Here is a 25936-nt window from a genome sequence, read left to right on the forward strand (position 1 = left end):
CAGCCCCACCATGGTTGGTGCTGGGGGGAATATGATTATGGCACTATCTCCCTGTTATAGTTGGCTGGAAATGTACTCGGACTTTAATTTGCTGGGCATCCCCACTGGGTAGGAAAGAGATGTTGAGAAAACAAGCATAATAAACAAGTCATTGTTTCTGTACATTGTTGAGTATTTATTTCATCTTGCAATCTGTACATTTTACTCTACAGCTACAAATAATAATCGTATTTGAATGTTATTATTATAATACAGTGCAAACCATGAAATCACGTTAAATAACTTCATGGAGAAATGTAGTTATGCAATAGTATCCCCTTATCACAGTAAGTTTATGGAGGTTTATGATATTTTTAAACAAAATAATTAATATTTTAAGTAAATTTATTAGTTATAGACAGCAAAGAATAACATGATTGTTAATTAATTATTAACTATCTCAGCATCTCTTAAAATTTCAGAATATTAAGCAGTTAAATAATACGTCAAAATCTTCCAAGTAACAATATTTTTTTTATGCAAATGAATAAAAATAATCTTTCATGTTTAAGCTCTACTACTATATATATGAAGGCGAAATACACATTTTCATAGGTAGAATCTTATTAATTCCAAGTAAATATATTCATTCCTTCATTTACTGCAAGTTTGGGACAAATTAGAAATGTTTTCTTATATAGCAATATACATAAAATTTTGTTGATTAATTACAATTTTCTACTTATGTTAATGAATAAGTAACTGACCAATCAAATAGCAGATTTCCAGTCCAATTTGTGGATGACCAATCAAATCAATATATAAATGATTACTATGGAAACATTAAAACAACTTTTTACATAGAGTAGATTCTCAAAATGTATCAGATATGTAATACAATATTGCTTTTTTATTTCAAACATTTTGATTTAAAAATTTCATTGCTCATTTAAAAAGATTAAATAAAACATATATTTCAACAAGACAAAGATCTAAACAATTCAGATTTTGCTGATTTATACTTTTCACTACCAAAATCCTTAAATTTAGTCAATTTATTTGCAAAGAAAATAGAAAAGTTATTATTTATGCTTAGGTTAATTTTCTTTTTCAAAGTTTGTTGAAAGCAAAACCTTACCTAAAATTGATTTTTATTTTCAAACATTTTTTCATGGTCATGGTATCTTTAATTTTAATTTTTTTTTTTTAGTTTTAAGAATAATTGATCACAACAAGTTGTAGAGATAAAATCTGAAACTAATCCAGGTTACTCTTTATTACTCCACTGTTTGTATATTTTAAGAATTGATTAAGTAAATTAAAATGTAGTTGAAAATTATACAATTTTTTTTTTTTTTTGGACGCAAGGTAATGGGCAAGTAATTGAGCAAGGATCTCATCTTAAAATGTATTGTACATACAAATTTTGTAGAATTATCTTTTTGTACAATCAGTTTTACAAAATATTCAGTTAATAATATGCTTAAAATCAACCCTGATCTTTTTCCAATTTAAAACAATTGTATTCAATTAAACACATTTTCAATTGTTTTGCATAGTAATTTGATTTTGTTAGTTGAAAAGATTAACCTTAACCTGTTGTTGGATGGTGTTGCATTACTGTGTATTCAATATTTACCAACAGGCCATTACCAAATCTGTTACACAAATCATATTAAGGTACTGTATATAGCGAGTTGGGTATTATTGTGAAATTCTACATAGTTGTATATTAATACAGCATTGGCATATATTATAATATCAAAATTACAAAGTAAAATAAAATATTTAAAATTGAAATAAACTGGATCAACCAATGAAAAATGGATGAGCACATTAAAATAAAAGTTGCATCAGTCTTCATAAAAATATTAGGTATACGCTCACATCACGAACTAACACAATCAAAGTAGATTGTGTTAGTTCGTGATGTGAGCGACGATATGTACCTACCTCATTGTAAAATTAAAACTCCATCTATATTACGCACAGAATTACTTTATACACACACACACACTCACCCCATCACAAAAAAGATCACAACCACTCAAAATAATTATATCAAGGTGGGTAAAAAAGCTGAGCACATTGTATTAGTTAACTTTTAGCGTTCAGTGGACAACACAGCATTTGATAGCACACCAGATATTTTGTATAATCAATGGAAATCACCACAAATGTTTGAGAGGAAATTATAAAAGTATTAAAAACTAGACTTTCAACTAATTTTTCAGTGTTTTTATTTTATATTTGTAGTAAACTTTTCCTGTTAAAGACTTATTTCATTAAAATTATTGAATAAAAACCCAATTCTGTATAAAAACTGCTTTTATTTTGTTATTGTTTCAGGCAGTTTAGATAGGAATTGGTTAAAATTAACTTTCAAATAATTAAAAAAAAACAATTATTAACAATAATTCACATCACCCTTCTTATAATTCTAACAATACTAAGTATTTCAAATTGTTACGGTGATTATGGTAGACAGCAGTAGTGTTATTTATTACCCTGTTTCATTTTACTGTAGGTTATCAAATGATTCAATAGAAACAATGGATCACCATTATCTAATCTGCAGCAGAGTTGGATGTGGGAAATAATATGGGGGTGGGAGAGTACATGGGGAGGGATAAAAACAAAAAGGCAAAGGGAGTAGGTATGGAGAACTGCAGTTGTTTGTTTACACATCACGACTCAAACAGCATCATGTATGAATGCTATTAACGATTTGTTAAGCGATCGACGTTAAAACAGCAAACAGTTTGTAGATTTAATTCACCGATACCTAGGGATAAAATGATCCACTTTCCAGAACTTTTATCTGAAAGAACAAAATAACCTCTGACTTTATTTTATTTTATCTATTATCATTTCAAGTCAAATTATTTGAGTCAAGTAAAGTTTGATAAGAATGCACATGCTGCAAGAAGAAATTGAATTCTGAATTCTCCAAATACAGGTCTCCCTCTAATTAAAGATCCCTCCAAGTAAAGATCACCACCAACATACCAATTTTTGTGGTCCCATATTAACAAATGTCTTTTATATTTATTTCTAGAAAGACCAAAGCCAGGGGCGGACCTAATAGGGGGCACATGCCACCCCGTTTTGCCACTAAATTTTTAAAAATGTGAATGCATCAATGTTATGTGCTACTCATTTATCTATTCTGAAAATGTTTTGTCCCCCCTCCCCCTACACCAGTTTGAGTCTATGGTTTGAGCAATTCAGGATCTGCCACTGCCAAAGCTACTAAGACCATGGAAACCCCAGTCCCAAAAGTGGTCTTTAATTGGAGGGAGACCTCTTCCATTAATATTCCTATTGATGAATGATGAGATAAACTGCTTTCAGAAAGTTTAAATATGACTGTGCTGAAATCAGAGACACTCAGTTTTAGGTGGGCGAGGCATTAAATGTCAATCAGTCCACTCAATAAAAGAATAAAGGCCAATTATATATACACAGTCAAGTACAGTTTATATTTGCAAACATTTTGTTTGTTGTTTTAATATTTTGTTCAGCTACTATTGAAAAGAACAGAGTGACGCAAACCACAGCAAACCATTCAAAACACTTACAATGGCCTGATTTATATTATTTGTGTTTGGCGGCTTGACAATTTCTATTTGAACAGCATGCTTTGTTATGGATCAACAAATATTCCTTTGTAAATACATTGAGAATGTGTGGGACTGATAATTTTTTCAATAACCACAAATACATCAATTATCTGAAATGTATTAGTCTAGCCTAGATAGGCCTAATGATTGTTAATAACAGTTGAGGTGGAAAAATCAATTAAAAAGTTTCAATATAAAATATTATTATAATAACCAGTTTTATTTATAGATTTTATTGCTGTTTCTCTTGCCTTTAACATCACATATGAGGCTTGCCATCCCTAATCTAGCATCAGTGACCACGAAATAAAAATAGACTTTTTAATATACAGTATTCTTATTCTCCACATTGTAAACTTTAAAATTATGTTTCATTTACTGAAATCTTTGACAATATTTTTTAACATCATTTTACTTTTGTACCTTGTTTGTAACTATCGATTTTGGTCAAATAAATGAATGAACGAACGAACCAAAGCTGCTGAGGATGCCCATGGGCCCTGGGGCAACTTAGCTGCTGGGAACAAATATATGACAAACTTCAAGAGAAATGTATAATTGCATTGCATACCTTGTAAGACTCGTCATTGCTTTTAACAAAGAACCCTTTTCATCTCGTTCCCGTTGAAGATCTTCCTTTAATGTTGACACTTCCTAACAAAATGGAATAAAAGAAAGCTTAAAAACAGTCAACAACAATAAAGCTAATTACATTCATTATTTTAATCATTTTTACAAGAGTACAAGACATTCTTTTCTGTGAACCCCTCCTTCCCCTGAAAGAGTACACAATAAAATTATTAATTTTAAAACGTAAAATTAAAAAATTACGACAATGGTTTTAATAATTTGATAAATGCCCTATGCACAGGATTAGTTATTCCCAGTCCGAAACAGAAATATAACAGTATACAAATATATTTAATTTTAGTAATGTCTCAGCAAATTAGGCATTTATTATGTATTCAGAACACTGAATGTTTGTATTTCATATTTTAATATTACATAGTTAGAAAGTTATATAGGCCTATTATTTTTGTAATGATTTTGGTTCATTTTAAAAGAATCTATTCTTTTCCTGTTCTTCCTGTAGTTTTGTCATTTTAGGTTCATTCTGTTTATAATACATTTTAAAACTGAGAAAAAGTGATTTTTATATTGTTTTTATTAGAATTAATTATAACTGACATAATACAATATATCATATAAGTATAAAGGGCGGATAAATTCCTTGGAGCCAATGGCCTACAATGCTTTAGTTTAAGTAGTAGGTTTAGTTTTATAGGGTAACATTTTTTTTTAATTCCAACTTTCAAAATATCAAACTCAAAGAGCTGAATCACTAAGCACATAGAGGCATTTTGGCATGATGCGCTATAAAAATCTATTATTTAACATTATATTTTATCTAAAAAAATTATATTTCTAAATATGATACAACAAATTTATAATGATACAATTACTGTACTTTTTTCAACCTGTCAACTTCGTCGTTTAGGTGGGAAATGGTAAGATTAGCCAAATCCAACTTTTGTTGCAATCCACCAGAATCAAGCTATAGTAACACATTCAGGCATTCAATGAAAAGAAATATAACACTGGTTATCAAATAATCAATCCATGCAATGGAAAATATATCACTAATTATATAAAGCACAGCAATTATAAAGATTAACTAAAGTACTTTCACAATTTCTAAGCACAATGTAGTAAATTTTAAGAAAAATAATTACATTTTAAAAAACAAGAAAGTATGAGTCATAAACATGGAAAACATAATTAACCATGCAATAGTAAGAAAAATATCACTATATTACAAAATCCAAACATTATATGGAACATAGCATGAATTAGAAAGATCAACCAAGGATTGTTTACAATTTTCAAACAATGCAACTGTTATCAAAAATAAATTAATTTACAATCATCATTCACATGAGGTTGTTGACATTACAATACCATGCCACCAAAGTAAGAATGAATACTTGTATAAACTATATATCACAAAAAAATAGTAGATTACAATATTGACACAGACTCAACAATAACAGCAGTCACAGAAAACTTTGTTGCCATTGTGTTATAATTAGAAGTGTTTAAACTTGAATTGCATGCAATCAAATAAGACAAATGGTTTAGTTGGGTAGAAGAAATGGATTCATGCTTAATTTCATTACTACACAAATTCCAAGGAACCAGCAGAAGTTACTGACTAAATGCTTCAACAAAACTAAAGCTAGGAAGATTTTTACTACATAATATGGTAGAGTTGTAGCAGCAGCATAGCAAAGAGGTTTGAAGCCCCTGGCTAATGCTTCTTTGGGGTCTACTAACCTGGGGGAAAAACCTTTATGATACAATACGATAATTTTTTTTATTGCAATCTATATAAAACAAATTGAAGTTTAACAATTTCACAAATCTGAAAATCAAAAATTAGAAATTGGCGTATTTAATATTTTATGGAAGTATTTTGATGTTGTTTTACTCGGCCAATGTATGGGGCAAAAATTCTGATAAATAGCCAGGGCCTCTTAAAGCCGTGAGCCCCTTTAAGGCCTGGGGTCTTAGGCTTAGCCAGTGAAAAATCATAGCTATTAACAGAATAGGATCCAGAATTTTTCAAACGGACGGGCATAAAAGTTTCAGAATAGGTGAGTATCACATAACATTGATTTGCATTAAAATTTTTAAGATTTGCCAGTAAAACTGGGGGGAAGGGCACACGTGCCCACCCATGCCCCTACTGGATCTGCCCCTGATTAATACACTACTGAGTTTTAGTTTGGTAGTAATCGCACAGAGTTCTTAATGTTGTTGATGTCGTCTGTTCTGCAAGATGTTGCACATCTTAAAATCCAAAATAAAGGGTTTGAATCTCTTCAAATTATAACTATAGCTAAACTCAACGACTTGCAAATCTTCATTAAGATGACATAGTTACAAAGAATCCAGGGTCTTCATTATTTAGATATTCAACTCTCAATTTAAGCGTTAAGGTCATGATTAAGGTGCAGACTATCTAGGGTCCAATTAATCAGCATTAGTTAACATACAGTACCGCACCAATTAAAAATGTTAAATTAGGAAATGATAAACAAAACAATAATAAACATAGGAAAGACACACAACCATCACTTCCACCCCACAAATTATATGCACAATCATTGGTGACACATAACACCTAGTACAGGTATGCACAGAATATTTACCCCAGAGCGTCGATCCCTACTAGGCCTGTCATTGTTAATTAATGGACTTGAGCTTCCTCCATTACCTGCCCCTTCTTCTTGCGCCTGCCTGCAAAACAAAAACATACAATAGGAATTTGTATTGTGCTTTTTTTTTCGTTTTCTTCCTACTGTACCTACACAGTGGTGGATCTAGGAATTTACAATAGAGGGGGCGCAGAGAGGGACCTTCACAGATGGAGGGTCTATACTACCTTAGCCCCACAATGGTTGGGGCTGAGGGAAGAAAATTTATTATTATGGCACTATTATAGGCTGGAAATGGAGTCTTATACTCAAAATTTAAGTAGAATTTTCTTTTCTTCTCAATTTCCTTTTTCAAGGGGAGGGCACTGATACAGTATTGTCGAGCACATAGAGTCCTTGTTTAATTGCACTTTACAAATCTATCTATTATTATTATTTGATAATAATTAAATGCTAATAATATCCACAAAATAGAATTCCATGATAATATTCATAAGATCATTTTAACAATCACAACAAGTATAATACAAAAAAAAAACATATCAAATGGAGTCTGCCCAGAAAGATTCACATGAAACAGCGTAAGGTCCAACACAAAACTACCAATACTACATCTCTTGCTTACATATACCGCATAACCACATACATGACATTACAGTATTGTAATAAATGTTGAGTTGTTATATTAAATGTTACAAGCCTCAAATACAATATTACAGAGACCATCCAAAAATAACAAAATGTCTAGTCTGTGCCCATGGGATATCGTTGGTCTCTATGGTAACAAAACTGACAATGTTGAATGCCTCCAGTAGCGTGATTACGTGTGAAGCTATTTGCCTGAACCTCAAATAAAAAATAAGTCAGTTGACCCATAGTGTGGGAGTACTCCTTTCTGTGGATTCTAATTAGTTATCAGTTATCAAAAACCTCTATATTCCATTTGTAGGACAGTAACATGAGAGCGGTCAGCAAGTGCCACTCTGACCTATCAGAAAGTACATCAAATGGGAAAGCAAAAAACTAGTCGCATTGCAATTTAGTATATAGCTTTAGTTTGATAAGTTTGATAAGTTTTTCAGAGCCTCAAAATTGTAATCAACTAGTGTAAAGGACTATTGTAAAGCCAACAAATCACAAATAAAACAATAGACCGAATTAGTCACCAAAATAAAACTGTTATAGTGGGTATAACTTCAAAAATCCGGTGGTATCAAATAAATTTCGATAGTTTTTAAAATCCTCAAAATTATTTATTTGTACAATTTATCGTAAAATAAGTTAACAAAAAACCTTGGTAAATATTTCTTTAATGTCAGAATTTTGACCCATTAGATTTGAAATGGAGTGAAAACAAATGGAAAACTTGAACATGTTTGCAAAGCCTCATCGCATAAACACGGCCTAGCCCTAGATGAAAGAGTCATACAAACAATGTTCTTCTGACTCCTTGGCCATTGTAGTCAAAAGAAACATCTTATTCTACAATTCAGCAATTTAAGTTTGTCCAATAGTTTTATTTCATACAGAAATTGCAACAAAATTTAAGCTGATTGTGTACCTCTAAATTAACATCTATCACCTTAGTCAGCGCTAGATGTGGTGGGTCTAGCGAGCGATTGGCCTAGGCCCACTAGAAGGCATCTCAAAACTTCCTATTTTTAGTCTAAATGGAAATGTAAATCAAATCACACTTAGTCTCATGAATCTATGAATCATTCAAAATGTAAACGTTGATATAAAAAGTATCTTCTATGCGAACTTCATTACATTTTAGACGATTTAATATACACCACTTTCGACTCCGCCCGATGCATTAGCTCTTTCGGCTTTGTGAACATTTTTACACCCACTCGGCGAAACTGATGACGTCATCTTTGGTGACTAAGTTCAGTCTATTGTTTATATAAAAATAATTCAGGTGTTTTTAATTTTTTATTTAAGTTTTTTGGTCCTTGATAAAGTGATGGCGCCAGCAGGAGTCCCCTTCAGACAGCCCTCATCTGACGCCACGACGAGATCGTCGGCCAAAAAAATATTAATTTGCCTATCCAAATACCACACTATTTTGATTGCCATTACTAATATTGTGGTTTAAAAGCACAATTTTGGGCATAAGCCATAAAAACTCTCCCCATGAACCCTACCTGGGACTTCTATTCTGGGGACCAAGACCAAGGATCTTGTCGACCCCTTGGATCGAACTCCCTGTCGGCAAATTTCTGGAGCTCCCCCCTACTGCCTTGAGTGTGAGAGCTTGAGAGAGGCCACCAATGCCTGAGTCTGTTTGAGATTTGAATAAAATGTTCAAGACTTGGTAGATCTTGTAACAACAATGGAATACTATGAGGTTTTTATCTATCTAACAGAGAAATTTTTTTACTTTCACGTTCCCTTTTAAACATAATTTCTACAATGCTTAAATCCATAATATATTCATAAATACATTTTCTTGTTCAATGCTATGAATATCAACAAAATACTAATGCATCTTGAGTATTTTAACTGAGTTCAAAGCTCTATGAAGTATGTCATACTGTCTATTAGGCTGTCAAATAGCAACAGGGGAAGATGTGTAATTTGCAACATTCATGTTACATTATAATATGTACAACAGCTCCTGTCAACTGAAAACAGCTCTCCATGGGTTTGCTACTGAAATATTTACACATGATGCTGGTAATTATGATGATTAGGATAATAGTGATGATAAAGATGATTTTAATAATGATCATGGGAGCCCGGGGGGCTCACTCTTGAATATTTCTATACGTGTAGGTGCCACATTTACGGGGGTATTTTTGAGGACTTGGTAGCACAAGTATGGGAATTTATGGAAAATTTTCAGCATGTATAGGGTACATTTGAGAGGACTTGGTAGCACAAGTGTGGGAAATACCAGGTAAAATTGGTAGTAAAATCAAAGTAGCATAATTTTTCACAAGATTTAAACAAAGATTTTTTGCTAACCTCCGTGCTAAACTTCAAAACCTACCGTTGATACATAGCCACAAACAGTAGGGATCGCGAACAGACAGAACCGCGGTCTTATTCGCCATCGGAAACCAGTGCCAGTTTAATTTGGTAGGTTACATGGCCGTAATAGTACAGTAGTTCAACCGACACTGGATTTTGCTAAATGATACACTAGTTCAAGTCCCTAATAATTTTCAGTAAAATAGGTAGCACAAGTGTCTCATGTCTTGGAGTGGCTGCTGCACCCCCCGTAAGGTTGGTATACAAGTGAGCTCCCCGGGGCATGGGAGTGATGATGATAATGATACTAATGATAATTATGATGGTAATAATGTTGATAATGATATGATAACAGTGATGATGCTAATGATTAAGGAGGATGATGACATTGATGATGAGGAAGATAATAATCAGGTTGATACTGAGAATGATGATGAAGACGATAATGATGATGGTGACACTGATGATGATAATGATGACGAGGATAATAACGATGATGACGTTGGCAATGATGATGATGGTGATGATGATAGTGGAAGACACTGCAAGCAGATGACTCATTTTTAAATGGTTCTGGAGCCTAAGACAATACTCGTTCCTACATCACTAACAGATTCTCAGCATGCCACAGCTACAAGTTAATGTTCTTGTCCAATATTATTAATTGAAATACAGAATACAAACTAAAAGATATAGAAGGTTTGGCTTCACAGGCATTCTAATACAGTGCTTCAGGCTGGACTATTATATTTAAAGGGTGAATCTGATCAGGTAACATTGCAAATTTATCCTGTAAGTACAGTATTCACAAAATTACAAAAAAACAAAGAGTGTGAAATTACATTAAATTATCCTTGTCAGATTGATATGGAAGATAATCAATCAATCAATCAGTGATGAACGCTGTAGGTATTCCCAGTTGTAGAAATATGAAGGCACAACATTTTCAGAATAGATAAGTGTGTAGCTCTTATTTCAATGCATAACACTGATATGAATTTAAATTTAAAAATTTAGTGGCAAAACGGGAGAACGTGACTCCCATTTTCCCCTATTGGATCCGCGCCTGTCCTGTCTCAAAGCCCCGGACCTGCCCCCTGACCTTAGGAGATTGCACTGATTTGTGTTTGAATCAAGTTCAACAGACTTTACCACTAAAAACTGCAGGCAGGTGAACCGCCATCTTGTTGTTGCTCACAACACAGCTGCAGTGTTCTTCTAAGTAGCAACCCCAGGAACTTAAAATGCCACTCACCATTACCTGCCACGCTGAGCTACCCATGGATTTTACATCACTAAGTACCTTCATCGATAATTATTCTAATAATTTATGTGCTAATTTACATGAATGATATTTAATTTTTGAAATGTGTTTGTCTATATGGAATTGCTATCAGAATTTCTTTAAATAAGGAAAGTGCTATTAAAAATGAGTTTATATTATACATTATATTTCCTCTGGTATAGACCCATCCCCTTCAATACAAAATTGGACCAATTTTTTTTTTATTTATTTTTTTTTTTTTTTGTGTGGGGAGGTGGGCTTATACCTGGGGAATCTCCTTTTCCATAAAAAGTCAATTTTTCAGCACACATGCCCACTGTAATTCAAACCCAACATTTGATTTTTTTTTAGGGTATCTGTAAAAGTCAGCTAAGCTACTCATTCCAATCATACCTAGGGCTTTTGCCAGAGGAGAAGTTGGTATGTAAAATAGGATGTAAAATAGGGGGGGGAGGCTTATACCTGAGGTGTGCTTACCCCCTTTGAACTACAGAATTGCTTATAATAACTCTATACAAGGTGGAACTTCATGAGAGTCGTCTGTGCAACAATATTAATAATATTAATAGAATGATTCACAGATAAAAAAAAAAGCACCACCAAATTTTACAGAAACCTTGAAAAATGGTTGTCTAGATATGGGTTCATCTCATGCCGTTTAGGTAGCTGTACGCTTTTCATATATAAGGCCAAGTTAAAAAGAAGTAGGAGAATGAGGGCACATTTTTTTTTATACTCCGAGACGGCAAATCCAAGATGGTCAACAGCTACTACTTTCCTATATTTACCAAGTAGACACATTGAAAGCAAATAAAAGCAGCATTAGGCATGATTCATACCATATGTATCCCCGATCATAAACGATCGAGAGGGGGATTTTACTGATGTGAATTCATTTTCATACATTTCATAAAATAAAGAAAATTGTAAAAATTATAAAAAAATATAGAATTTGGTGAGGCAGAGAAGATGGAGGTGCAAAGGGAGTAGAAACTAGTAATTTTTTAATTTTTATTTGGCCTAAGTACAGTAGATGTATCTAAGTACAGTAGATGTATTAAGTACAGTAGATGTATCTAAGTACAGTAGATGTATCTAAGTACAGTAGATGTATCTAAGTACATTAGATGTATTTAAGTACAGTAGATGTATCTAAGTACAGTAGATGTATCTAAGTACAGTAGATGTATCTGCTAGCATGAGAAGCTTTCAACCAAATATACTGTCAAAAAAAGCAATGCTTGCCTTGATTAATGAGGAAACTGTATCATTGGCACAGAATCCAAAATTATGTGAAAACAGAGTGGGGAAAACCCCTATGAAATATGCCAAGTTAAAGAAGACTATTAAAAACATACCTTCTTTGTCTTGCTGCCCGGCGCTTTTCTACTCGAGACAGACCATCATCATTGTCATCCTCTTCATGCTGTCAATATATGAATATTAACAATAATATATAATAGTCATTAGTTATTCGATCTATAATTATCATTTGAAAAAAACGATTAAGTTGTTTTTAGCACTTTCATATTTATAACGCCATTGATAAACAATACTAATTGCAACTTAACTATAATAAACAACAGCAATAGTAACATTTAACAACAATAATAACATTGATACTAATTACAGCTGTAATAACAATCACTGATAATATTTTAATTGGTAAGTTGAAAGTGTACAGATTTGATTGTCATTATTATTACAGAAGAAGGCTACAATAAAAATAATTACAATAACAAATATAACAAATATAATCTTTATAAATACACCAAAGTTTATATTAACAAATTTTGTTAATAATATATACTTGTTAAATAAAAACTGAGAAAATAATATAACAATAACAACAGCTATCATGATCATTTCTTCAAAATATACAAGACATTTAACCAACAATAAACAGAAACTAAAAAAAAAAATAATAATAACATAATAAAAACAACAATAAAACTAATATTTAAATTTGGTTTACATCCCACAAATAATCTATTAGATTACAACCCTATCCCAGTTAAAAAATAATGAGGAAGGAAGAGAGGTTCTTTTTAAGTTAAATATAATTTGAATCTTTTACTCAACCCAATTTTATGGTTATTAGCCAACAAATATGCAAGTAAATTTCTATACCCATACCTGGGAAATGAAAATATGTTTCAGCATTGTCCAAATATTATATAATTTGATTTTAAACAAAATGAAAAGCTTTTAGTCTCATAAATGGCTAGAGAAATTAAAAGAAGACAAATAATAAATAAATACATAATTTTAGTTTTTGAAAATAAAATACATTCAAATTAAAATATTATTTTTAATTCTGTGTTGTGTTATATGAGCAAGTATGATGATCTTTATTTTGATGATATTTTAATTGTATATCTTTTCAAGATTAAATGTTTTCTCCTGTATATTAACAGTACACTGATAATCTACTTTTATAGTACTATTAAAGAGATTTTATCTTTTATGACTTGTACCATATTCTCTGCAGTGTTTTTGCAACACCAATAAAATGAATTTTACGATCCCTCAAACATAACTCACAGAAGCAACAAAAGCCACAATGATTCAATCAAATTAGAAAGCAATGCTTAAAAACAACAAACGCACAATGCATTCAATTCAATTTAAAAGATTCAGTTTTTAAAAAGGAACTGAATGGGGTGACAATTATACAATAGAGCTTAAGACAGGATGTACTTAACATAGGGAGTTCCTTATTATATCCTCATAGTGAGAGTATGGGACAGTAGAAGATTCTAATTTCAGAATGTAGGCTGCTACTTCTGGTCCTAACGAGTCAGTACAACAATGGAAAAACAAATGGATATGGAATTGAATAGAATGCTTTCAAAAAATATATTTATTAAATAAACAATAATATATACTTCAGTAAATAGTTAACAAATAATATTTATCTTTTATCAGTGTTTTATCATTCTTTATCTCATGGGTGTTTAGGTTATGAGTTTGTAGTGTATTGTTTGTTCAATCTGTATGTGAACATGAAATAAATGTACTGTATACATGTATAGGCTGATGTAGGCCTATGTAAAATTGAATATCAGTGTATTAAATGCAACCATAGACATTGAAACACTGGTTCATGTTAAGATAACTGTTATTGGTATTAAACTTGGTTTCCATACAACCACTACACTATACTGCCGGCAGTTTTCGGTGATGCTGATTGGTTCGGTCAAATCGGGGAGCATTCCTGATTTCTGGGGATTGCTAAGCAGTACAACTACTGCACTGAAAACACTGTAGTGACAGTGTAGAGTTAGGAAACCAGGCTTAAGTTAAGTTTTTTCAGTGTTGGGCTTTCCATAATCAGGCAAGACCATGCACTCTCGTATGGCAAGGCTTTGGCATCTGGACCCCGTCCACAGAACCTTGTGTTGAAGCAGCCACAGCATCTGCAAGAGCCCCAATCTTATGAAGCCACTGGGTTCCCCACTTTGGCGCAATACCACTGATTATAAGAGGATACCAATTTAGTTATACCTGGTGATAAATTATGCAACTAGAGCAGACTATCGGCACCGACAACAGATTTTCAGCACTGACAGCATACTATCAGCACTGACAGCAGACTATCAGCACTGACAGCAGACTATCTGCACAAATGCCACTGTCAGAACCAACAGCAGACTATCAGAACTGACAGCAGATTATCAACACTGACGGCAGATTACAGTATCAGCACTGACGGCAGATTATCAGCACCCAACTCAGACTATCAGCACAGACAGCAAACTATTAGCAGCGACAGCCGACTATCAGCACCAACAGCAGACTGTAGAACTGACAGTAGACTTTCAGAACTAACAGCAGACTAGAGAACTGACAGCGAGCTATCAAAACTGATGGCAGATTTAAGCCTGGTTCTCACGAGAGCCCTGTATCCGGATCGGGAGGTAACCGTTAGCACTAACCATTAGCACCTGTGTGAGAATGCCCGATCGGTTAGCGCTAACCGTTAGTGGTATCCGGATACCGCAAACGGTTAGCAAGCGCTATCGGTTAGCAAGTGAGCGCGTTTCTATCAACCAATCACACGTACGCGTTTACAATTTCCAGTTTCTTATTGGCCAGTGATTCAATCATCATATTCTTGGTATCCAGATCGGGGTCTTCTCGTATGGATGCACGGCAGCTAACGGTTAGCAGGATCGGGATCCTGCTAACCGTTAGCTGCCGTGTGAGAACATAGCCTATCAGCATCCCACTCAGACTATTAGCACTGACAGCAGACTTTTAACACAACAGCAGTCTATCAACACTGACAGCAGATAATTCAATAATAATTAATAATTCAAATAATAATTTTATCAGTATCCCACTCAGACTACCAGAACCGACAGCAGACTATCAACACCGACAGCACACTATCAGCACCGACAGCAGACTATAAGCACTGAGACTATCATCACTGGTTTGATCCATCTTCCCGCTCAGGGCTTCAGTAGCTATAAACCAAGCCTTCTCAATAAAGAACTTTAAACATTCGTCTGATGGTCGTTGACCGATGCGATTCTGTGGAGAATGCACATGAAGCACCGACAATGGATCATTTATAATGACGATCTGTTCAGACTGCCACTGACTATCAACAGATGGCCACGCACTGTCTAGTGCTCATAGGGAGCATCATATGAGGCAGTGAGTGCTTGTCTTTATGCACTCTCTCAGTTACACTGTGCTTACGGACTATTACTGTAGGCAGGATGTACCTACGTAAACGTAAACCCTGGTGTTCTGATCCACCTTAGCCCTTCGGCATGACATGTTGGGACCCTCAAAGAAATAAACAGTTATAATGACTTTATCCGAGCAATCCGTAACCAAAAAAATGCCCTATAAATTACTTTACTTACAAAAACAATGCAAAGTACAGTCACAACTTAGCATTTTTTTTTTAACATTTGTGAGAATATGATATTGATGATTACCATCCAAACAATTTTTGTTTGTATTTGAATTTTAAAAATTCTGGATTTGTCAACAGCTGCATATATATTACAAAGCATAATATAGTAAAGTTATTAATAATTCAATACTTGGACACAAAGGTCACTCTGTGGAAAACTGCAAATTTTCATACCAGTAAACCACAGCTATTATTTTTAAAGTTACACTCCAAATGAAATCAATTTCATCTGAAACCGTAAAATATATCAACACAGGTGAAAACAGAATGTACTATGCAACAATGTTGATTAAGTTTATTAAAATTCCAGATAAACTCAGAACTTTTCAGGGAACGACCATTACAGCAACGTTTGATGACATAAATAATAATAATCCTCTAACAAATGGTCGTAAATTGTTTTCAGTAACTAGAAGTAGCCTACATTATGACTGTGCTGTGACATCAATACCGTCAGTAACGAAGGTGCGAAGTCCTTCTGAAATTGGAGCCTACATCTAAAGGTCGCTTACACCATACCTCCTGCTTACACAACATTGGCAGGATACTTTATCATAGATAAAAATATAATATATAATAGTTTCCCTTGGCTCTCTCTGTCTTAGGCTATTAAGTATATGAACCTTATAAAAATTGTGAAATAGTTGATGATTAATATGCTGATTATTAAAAAAGATGATCTTATATCTTGTGATACTGATACTGGTAATTATCATTTGGATTATGATTATGATTATGATAATAATATATAAACAGTATCTATATTTTAGGTCTAATAATTTTAAGAAGATTTTAATTTTAATATTATCAATAATGATGATTACAACGATGATGATGAAGATGATAATAATGCTGATAATGATGAAATTGATGATGATGATAATGATGACAAAGATGAAGATGACGATAATGATGATTGATGATGATAATGAAGATGACGATAAGATGATTGATGATGATGATGATGATGATAATGAAGATGATGATGATTAATAATGATTCAGGGCTAGCGATGTGTGTGTGGTAATTTAGTTGATTTAATGACAACTAGCATTTTTAATGATGACAGTTAAAAGATGATAATGATGATGATGATAATGTTACTACCAATTATATAATAATGATAAGTAGGAGTAGGATTATAAACATAATAAATAAAAAATAAAACATTTATTAAAATTCATAATCATAATAAAGGAAAATTTACATTCAATAACAACAATGGAACATTAACAAATAAATAATTTGTGAGTGTATTAGGGAACACAGCACTCCAAGATAAACAGCAATACCCACAGGTGAAGAGTATATTATTCTGGGTTAACAGTGTACTACAACTATTTGTGTTAATTATGCAACCAACAGCATTACAAAGGCTAGTATCCAGGCAGTATTATGTGAAAGCATGACATCATCATCCATGGGCAATGCAATTAGTAGTGTGAATTGACAGACTTAAAAATATACAAAAATATTTCAGGGTTGTAAAACTGATCCAATGCAGTGGTGTAACGAGTCATGGATGGGGCCCAGGGGGCCAGAAAATGTCGGGGCCCATAGGTGTCTCGAAAATGGCAGAGGGGTCTACGGTATTTAGGTGTCTCGAAAATGGCAGAGGGGTCTATGGTATTTGAGTAAATCCACCACCCAACCTTAAAACTATTTTATAAAAATTAGGACTGATAAGACTACATTACACTGTACAGTAGGTAATCTGAAAAATTTGTCAGTTGAAAACCAATATTGTTTTATTGCTAGTTTTAGTGTCCTGACTTGTCTGAGTGTCAAGGCTCTGTAGTAGAATGCTGGGTGTTAGTAGCAGGTCAGGGGCTCATATGAGGCCTCTTTGGACTGTGGGCCAGGGCTATTCCCCAGAGAGCCTAGACATTAGTTGCATCACTGATCAAATGACAGATTTGACAGAGTGTATAATTAGGTATAGCATAAATGGAGTAAGATTGTTTGTAATTACAGTATATGAAGTAGAAATGAATCTGAACATGAGTAAAAACTGCATTTTAAACTAAATTTTTTATCTTAATTAACAGTCCATGCAAAATACAGGAAAGGAATAAAACACCATGCCACAAAATGCATAACATCACAGTAGAGTAACTACAAGCTACTGGTACCTTAGTTGAAAGTTATGGGTGTTAGCAAACCTGGCATTGCTCATGACAATTCAAGCAGCCATTTACCGTATGATGAATACCTAGAATTCTACAGAGTAAATGAAATGCTGCAAAATTATTGTTAGTCAAAGAAGAAATGATGCAAGTTTACTATATCATAAAGTAATATCAGGGTACCTAGTGGCGTATCACACACACCTCTTCCCAATCCTTTCGCAGTCTTCCCCTCCTCCATCCTCACCTAATCAACGAGGCCCTAACTTCACCCTCACACCCTTCCCCCATCAGTCCCCCGTTTCAAGACCAGTAGATACAGTATACTACTGGTGGTACCCACTGTGTGTGAACTGAACCATGGAGATCTTTGCACCTCTGGTCCTATTCTATCACACTACTGTACTTTCCTTATGAAATACAGGACCATCTTTTCTATGAGGTGTTTAAGCCTTTTTCCACCACATAAAATGGCCATCTTCAGAAAACAAGTGGGAGATTTTTCTCCAGGTGTACCGGTTACTGCACAATTAACAACTAAAATTGTGTTGCACTACAGCTCAATCGGGTCCCCAGGGTCACTGTTCAAATTTGCTTATTTAACTAAGAGCAATAGTTACTATACTCTTTTCATCGTACTTTTTTTTTATAGAATCATAAAATTTCAAGTAGCTTGAGGCTACACAAGACTGAAACTTTATTGTAATATATTATTGCCCCTGGTCACTGGATCAATGATTGGCACACGGGCACAATATGCAACTTTCCTCTACTCCATATATGCCTACTGCACCTATTCGTACCGTAATTCAATGTCATGACATCTATTACAATTACACATTTTTATTCCTAAATGGAGAGAAACAAAAATGGAAGAAGTGCCTTACTAAAAGTATACTAATCAAAATTCATAGAGTATTAATAATAAAACTTGTGGTGGAGGTTGGTCTTTACCATTGTAGACAATCTCATACACTTTAAGGGTATAAGATTGTCTATGGTAAAGACCATTATGATTCACACAGGCAGGGCTGTATCAAGAATCACCATTAGGAAGGTGCAGGATATGCAAAATCTGGGATATGGGGGATTACCTAGAATCCCTGGTGGGGCAAGGGAGCAGAGCCAACAGGATGGAAATTAAAACAATGATGTAATTAAGAATAAGGTTCCCAGGACCTTCATGGTACAGTCCACACACTAGACAATAATATAAATGGTAATTTTTTTTTATTTAGAAATACAAAACATATGGTAGTTGGTGTATAATAACCATGGAAATATATGAAAGCAAAAAAATTATAGCTAAAATATGAAGGAGCAATTGACATACTGTAGCATTTGTAGATTAAATATATCTTAATCATAAAGTGTAACACTAGTAAGTAGGTGCACTTTTTATGCTAAAGTATCACCTAGAGTACTAGAGTTAGTGCTAAGGAGTTGAAAACAGCTCTCGGATTACTCGGCCTAAAAAAAATGCACAAGCAGCAAGAAGTTACTAAAGCAGTAGGAGCCTCTGTGCGGACATGAGAAGAAGCATAAATGCTGGCTTGAAATGAATATGATGATTCTCAGACTGGTGCCAAATTTAACTTCAGCATTCCTTTCTCTGAGGGCTGTGACGAATACATTGTTGTTGGTTATGTAGCATTACAGACTTGATTATCTACACAGTTTGAAAGTTCCCTAATTCAGCAATGGCTACCAATACACTATTAATAGCTACTTTTGGTATAATTTAAACAATTATTGATAATTATCTACTAACAGATTATAATAATAATAATAATTCATATCTATATCATTTTAGATCTTAACTGTAAACTTTTCCCATTTATATAATAATAATAATATATTATATGAAATTGTATGTATGTAAAAAAATAATAAACTGAATTTTGAAAACCACACAAAACGTTCTTAAGCAGGGTATTGTTTTGATTTCGTAAAAAGTTAAATGTTTAGGTAACATATCAATACCAAATTCCATAATCAAGTTGAAAACAATTATATCAAGGTATTAGGCCTATAGCATGCTGTAATCTTTAACAATGAAGTTATATAAATAGACCAATTGGTCATACAATAAAATATATCTAGGATATACTATCAAAGACAACACAAAGTATTAATATTTAAGAATGTAATAGTATATGGAATCTCTTGGGATGGGGTTTAATGTAAAGGAACATTTGATAGATTTGACTAATAGAGTTGTGAGAAAAGAACAGCAGAGGCGGATCGGTTTGCAAGTCTGTTCAATTATTAGAAATAAATGAAATAACTAATAATGATATTACATTATTAATGATCTCTTCAAGATAATGGCAGCTTATATTTATATAAATAAATGTGATTATGTTATTAATGTTATCATGATTACGGTATCAAAAATTACATTAACAGTTCACAAAGGTGCTGTGATGATTTAGTTCTACCGGGTACTAGACAAAATATATACAATCAATTCAATCAATATAAATAACAATTCTGAAAAAGTACAAATTCCTATTTATATGAAATTATCATAGTTCAAATGATTATAAATCATATATTACTCATAATTTAGTATATTAACGTTTGTTTTACAAGACATTTATAACATAATACAAGACAAATCTCACCCAGTGAGTCAGACAAAGAATTAATAAATTATCAAAAATATCTTAAGAATCTGAAATGCACTTATTCAACACCTGTTTCTTGACTCAATAAACTTTGACCTGTGTTTGGTATCCTAATTTTTTGTGATTGAAATTTTTCCCTTGTTTAGATTTTAACATTTCTTGTGGATTTTTCATGTTGTTTATAGGGGTATCATGCCTGTATTTAGCATTTTATGGTTGGGTTCTATAAACTAAACACAAAATACCTTTCGAATCTCAAATGCTTATTCAACACCTGTTTCTTGACTCGATAAACTTTGACCTCTGATTGGTGTCTTAATTTTATAATAGAATTTTTCGCTTGTTTAAATTTTCAAAGAATTCTTGTGGTTTTTCATGTTGTTTATTGGGTTGCAATGCCTATATTTAGTTGTTTATGGTTGTGTTCTGTAAACCCCACAAGGATGTTATGGCATGCTCAAGAAAGTGTCAATCAATTTCTTAGTGATTGACTCAGTTGTGTTGCTTGGGTACAACCCCACTCTAAAAATGCACTCACTTTTTGTTTGCTTTTTGCAAGGTATAAAATAATCTTAAAGCTTTACATACTGCTTGTTAAAACCAATTTAATTTTTATATTTAACTTTGAGTTTAAGTTTACTTTTTGAAAATTAAAATTATATTTTCTTGCCAAAAAACAATGCACAAGTACAGCACTATCCTGTATTCCTTGCATGGACCAAAACATGGTTAGTAATCAATAACAAATACAAGCTTTATTAATATTATGAATATAATTATTTACAAAGAAGTAAACAAAATAATTTATTGGCATCATTTTTCCAGTTTCCTATATGTTTATGCATACTGTAGGCCTATCTATAATACTTTTTGTTTATGAAATTTATTGATACATTTACTTCTTGTAAATTTCTCTACTTGTCTCTAATTTCTAAATTTGTAGAATTCAGTTGTAATTTTAACAAAGAACAATAAATATATTGAATTTTGAATCTTGAACATAGGTGTTAATGCAGTACCGTGATCATCTAATTTGTTTTATCAATATCCTTACTGGACCAGACTTTACTGTCCAGCAATATTGTCTTAAGCAATCATGCAATAAGATAATTCCCTCATAAATCCTATTGTACTTAGTATCCGTGATTCAACTACCTTGTACTGTGTACTATGGTATAAGAATGTGACTCAGTAAGAGTTAAGGTTACAGGGGGTCTTAAGAGTTGATATAATTTCAAGGAATTACTGTACATTAATAAACAAAGGTGCAGCATTCCTTAGACATGACAATCTAGGATTTGTATTTAGAAAAACAACTTTCATGATACATTGTTTATATTATATTGTTACTCATAATTCATTATTTATTATCATTTGGTCATTAAAATAACATAGAAATTACTACTGCTCTGCTAATTAAGGCTATACACCCTACAGTTTAAAAAACTCAACAAATTTAAGAAAACTTCTTTTATATAAATGGGAAGATTGTAAAAAGTAGCATTCTGACTTAAATATTCAATAAATTTTTGATTAAGAAAACTTATATGGAAAGATTGAAAAAAATAGTATTTTGTCTTAAATATTCAATAAATATGTAAGAGGTAAAATGTAGAAACTTTTCTGATTTGTTGTTTTCATTGTTACTAATTCATCATTTATTATCATTTGGTCATTAAAATAACATAGAAATTATTACTGCTATTCTGATTATGCTTATATACCCTATAGGATTTTACCAACAGAGTAATTTTGATTTAATAAAATATAGAACTACTATATACGGGAAGATTGAAAAAAGCAGCCTTCTGCCTCAAACATTCAACAAATTTGTATGAAAGAAGTAAAATTTTTCTTATTCATTCTTTTCATTGTTATTAATTCAAAACATATTACTACTGTGTAGAAATTCTAAACTTTATTTCCAACATAATAATTTTCAGTAACTGTGGAAATTATTACTGATGTGCTGAAAAACCCTACCAAAAGAGTAATTTTGATTTTAAAAAGTTTTAGCCTATACTGTAGGCCTATATGGGAAGATAAAAAAAAAAGAAGCAGACTTCTACCTTAAATATTCAATAAATATGTAAGAGGTAAAATGTAGGATTTGTATTTTAGAAAACACTTTTCTGATTCATTGTTTCATTGTTAACTAATTCATCATTTATTATCATTTGGTCATTAAAATAACATAGGAATTATTACTGCTGTGCTGGGTGTAAGCACCCGGATGCTTATTTGATTGGGTATGGTGTTAGCATTTCAAACATAAAATTTTGTTTTAACTATATAGATAATATTCTCTTAATACAGATAGTACTGTATAAAAACCTTGAAGAATACTGTGTTGAAATTACAGCATGCAATTCCATACAGTACATCACAGAGTAAAGTTTCATCTAAGTAAATTATCGGTAACAGGTGAAAATTGTGTCAAACATGTTTGACACACTTAAAGTTGCATTCCAGCGTGTTCGTATAATTTTAGGTGTGCTTGCATTCATTATCCTTTGCATATCAAAAATATCAACATCCTCAATTCTATATATTATGATTGGGTGATTTAGGAGGCATTCGATGACTGATGTTACATGTTTGAACATTTTGTAGATTGGATCACTACACTTGACATGGTACAGTACTGTTGGATGTGTCATAGTAAAGGTAAAGAGAGAAAAAAAGAATAAGAAATATGAAAAGGAAATGAAAGTAAGAAAAGAAAAAGAAGGAACAAGAAAGGAAAATGTATTAGAAGGGAAAAGAAAAGAAAGGAAAATGGAAAAGAAAAGGTAAACAAAGAAAATATGGAAGTAAATGAAAATATAGACAGGATATAGGAGTGAAAGAAAAGCTAACTTTAGCCATGATGATTCAAATCTGTAAACATGGACATAAACCTATGGATAATTGTCTAGTTGACTGTACTTTTTTCATTTCAATTTCTCAATGGGACAATTTGAGGATACACCATATGACCTCATAGCTCAATGCTTGAATATCTGAACAGTAAAGGAAAGTTATTGGGTTCGAATCTTAATGGGGACATACATTTTTCAAAAAAATCTATCCGCTTTATCACCAGTGGAGGTGTTTCTCATACCAAAGGTTCACATATGTATTATAATGTGATTTACTACTATTCATTGCATATCACGTAATGCCTTTGAGAAATAAAAATTTTGCAAATGTGTATCCTACTGTACTTCATAACACTGTTTATAGAAGATCCAAATGATAATTCAAAAGTCTTAAGTTTGAAATCTTGATGGGACATGATGCTTATCTAAAAATAATTGATATTTGATTGTTGGTTTAAATAATTTTCTATATGCAATACCTGGAAAATGTATACTACATGATTGTATCCAGCCTCATACAGAAGCTCAGTGGTAGACATCCGAATGGGTTTGTGTTTGAATCCAAATGGAGACATTTTTTTGTCACATATCTTTTATTACAAATGAAGAAATTTCTTCCAGTGGTTTATCTAGGAGTCTTGAAATGGGTGGGTGGGGGGAGAGAGGAAGGGGAAGATGAATTGGAAGTCAAAATGATTAGGTGAGGGGGAGGCGCTAGTGATTTTTAACTACTTGAGCGTAATTTTTTGCTTCCATTATTTCAAGTGAGGTGGGAGGTGACTGGAGGGGTGTAAGTTTTTTGAGGGCCTGCATCACCTCCCCTGAAAACCCCTAGATACGCTACTCAATACTACCAAATCATTTATTCAGAATGCAGCTACCTCTACAGTATTTTTCTGTTTAGATTACAAAAAAGATACAATGTTTAAGCCATTCTCAGGAGGAGAAATTGTTTTGATGTTGTACAAATGACAAATGAAAGGTGTTCAAAACACCTCTATTCTATTAGTCAGGTTTACTATATTTTAAATAAAAAAAGTTACTGAATTAATTAATCACTGTATTTATTAGCATTTTTTACTCATTAAGCAGATTATCAAATTGCAAATTTAAAACATGAATATTTGCTTCACCACACTGGATTGCAAAAAGTACTTAAATTCAGCATAGTTTGTACAGTATACATGTAATATTGGTATAATTTCAACATTTATTATCTCAAAAGATAAAACACCTAAAGGAAATCCTATTTAAGTTATATAACTTTTGTCAAACTGATGAAATATAAATGGGACTAATGTTGCTTTATAGTGTTTAGGGCATGACCTCATTGACCTTTATACATCAAAGGTCACACGGTTTAAAACAACTGTCTCCCTTGATTGATCGAACTCAACACATGTCCTGGCGATATCAATGACATCAGAGTATAACACAATATTACCATCACTCTAATGACCTACTACAGTACTACTACTACTAGGCTCCAGGTTATAATAAATTTTTTAGATTTTTATTATTTATTCCAAATGATGATATAACAAGTTAAATGACAATTCTTACACTCAAGTGGTCCATTTCGAAAAACATATAAATTTATATAATTTTATATGCATAAGCACAATCAGATTTCTTTTGACTTTCTATAAAAATTGAACAATTTAAATTCAATTCTCACAATTCTTAAAGAAATTTTATAAATTTTAAAATGCCACAGAAATAATAATAGATTATTCATACAATATTTATAGATTAATATACTATTTAAAAATATATTATACTAGATTGATAGATTTCCCAGGGCCTCTAAAAGTCTGGGCCTCTGGCTTCAGCCAATGAGATGAGAGCAACTGACACTTGACTATTCAGATTATAGAGAGCTTTCGATTTGCATGTGACACTAAAACGTATAAACTCATGAGTGATTGTCCTACATTCTCTGCACATTGTATATCTGGCAAATCGCGTCCTAGAATACCTGTGACGAGAACTTAAAGTTCTCGCATGCACAGATGACTTTGTGTGATGTCATTACGTTCTACGTCCTACCGTCATCCTGCAATCAAAAGCTTCCTGATCTGAATTTTAGTACTTATATATTTTCTAAGTAATTCACGTATATTTTACCTTTTGTTGTAATTCTCTTGGTGTTACAGGTGAGGTATTATCTCCAGTTTTGGATATCATTGCATTCTTGGCAGCATTTTCTTTAGCTAATTCATCCATAAAACCATCATCCTGGAAAAGGAAAACCCCTTTTTTACCCTTAGCTTGATTGATTATGATTGACAGTGGCAGATCCAGG

The 25936-nt window shown here is 32.5% G+C and overlaps 1 long non-coding RNA gene across 1 annotated transcript; it reads right to left on the reverse strand.

The window, feature by feature from the left end:
- Positions 1-151: 151 nt before the first annotated feature.
- Positions 152-25797, reverse strand: LOC117101729. The gene is made up of 6 exons (XR_004444311.1): positions 25759-25797; positions 12440-12507; positions 6815-6902; positions 5071-5157; positions 4174-4256; positions 152-2800 (listed from the first exon to the last, which is right to left on the reverse strand). It is a non-coding gene; the product is annotated as an uncharacterized LOC117101729 (long non-coding RNA).
- Positions 25798-25936: the final 139 nt, after the last annotated feature.

This window comes from Anneissia japonica, unplaced genomic scaffold (genome assembly GCF_011630105.1).
Source record: "Anneissia japonica isolate Jap-2015-1 unplaced genomic scaffold, ASM1163010v1 scaffold287938_len408866_cov212, whole genome shotgun sequence".
Taxonomy (NCBI): Eukaryota; Metazoa; Echinodermata; class Crinoidea; order Comatulida; family Comatulidae; genus Anneissia; species Anneissia japonica.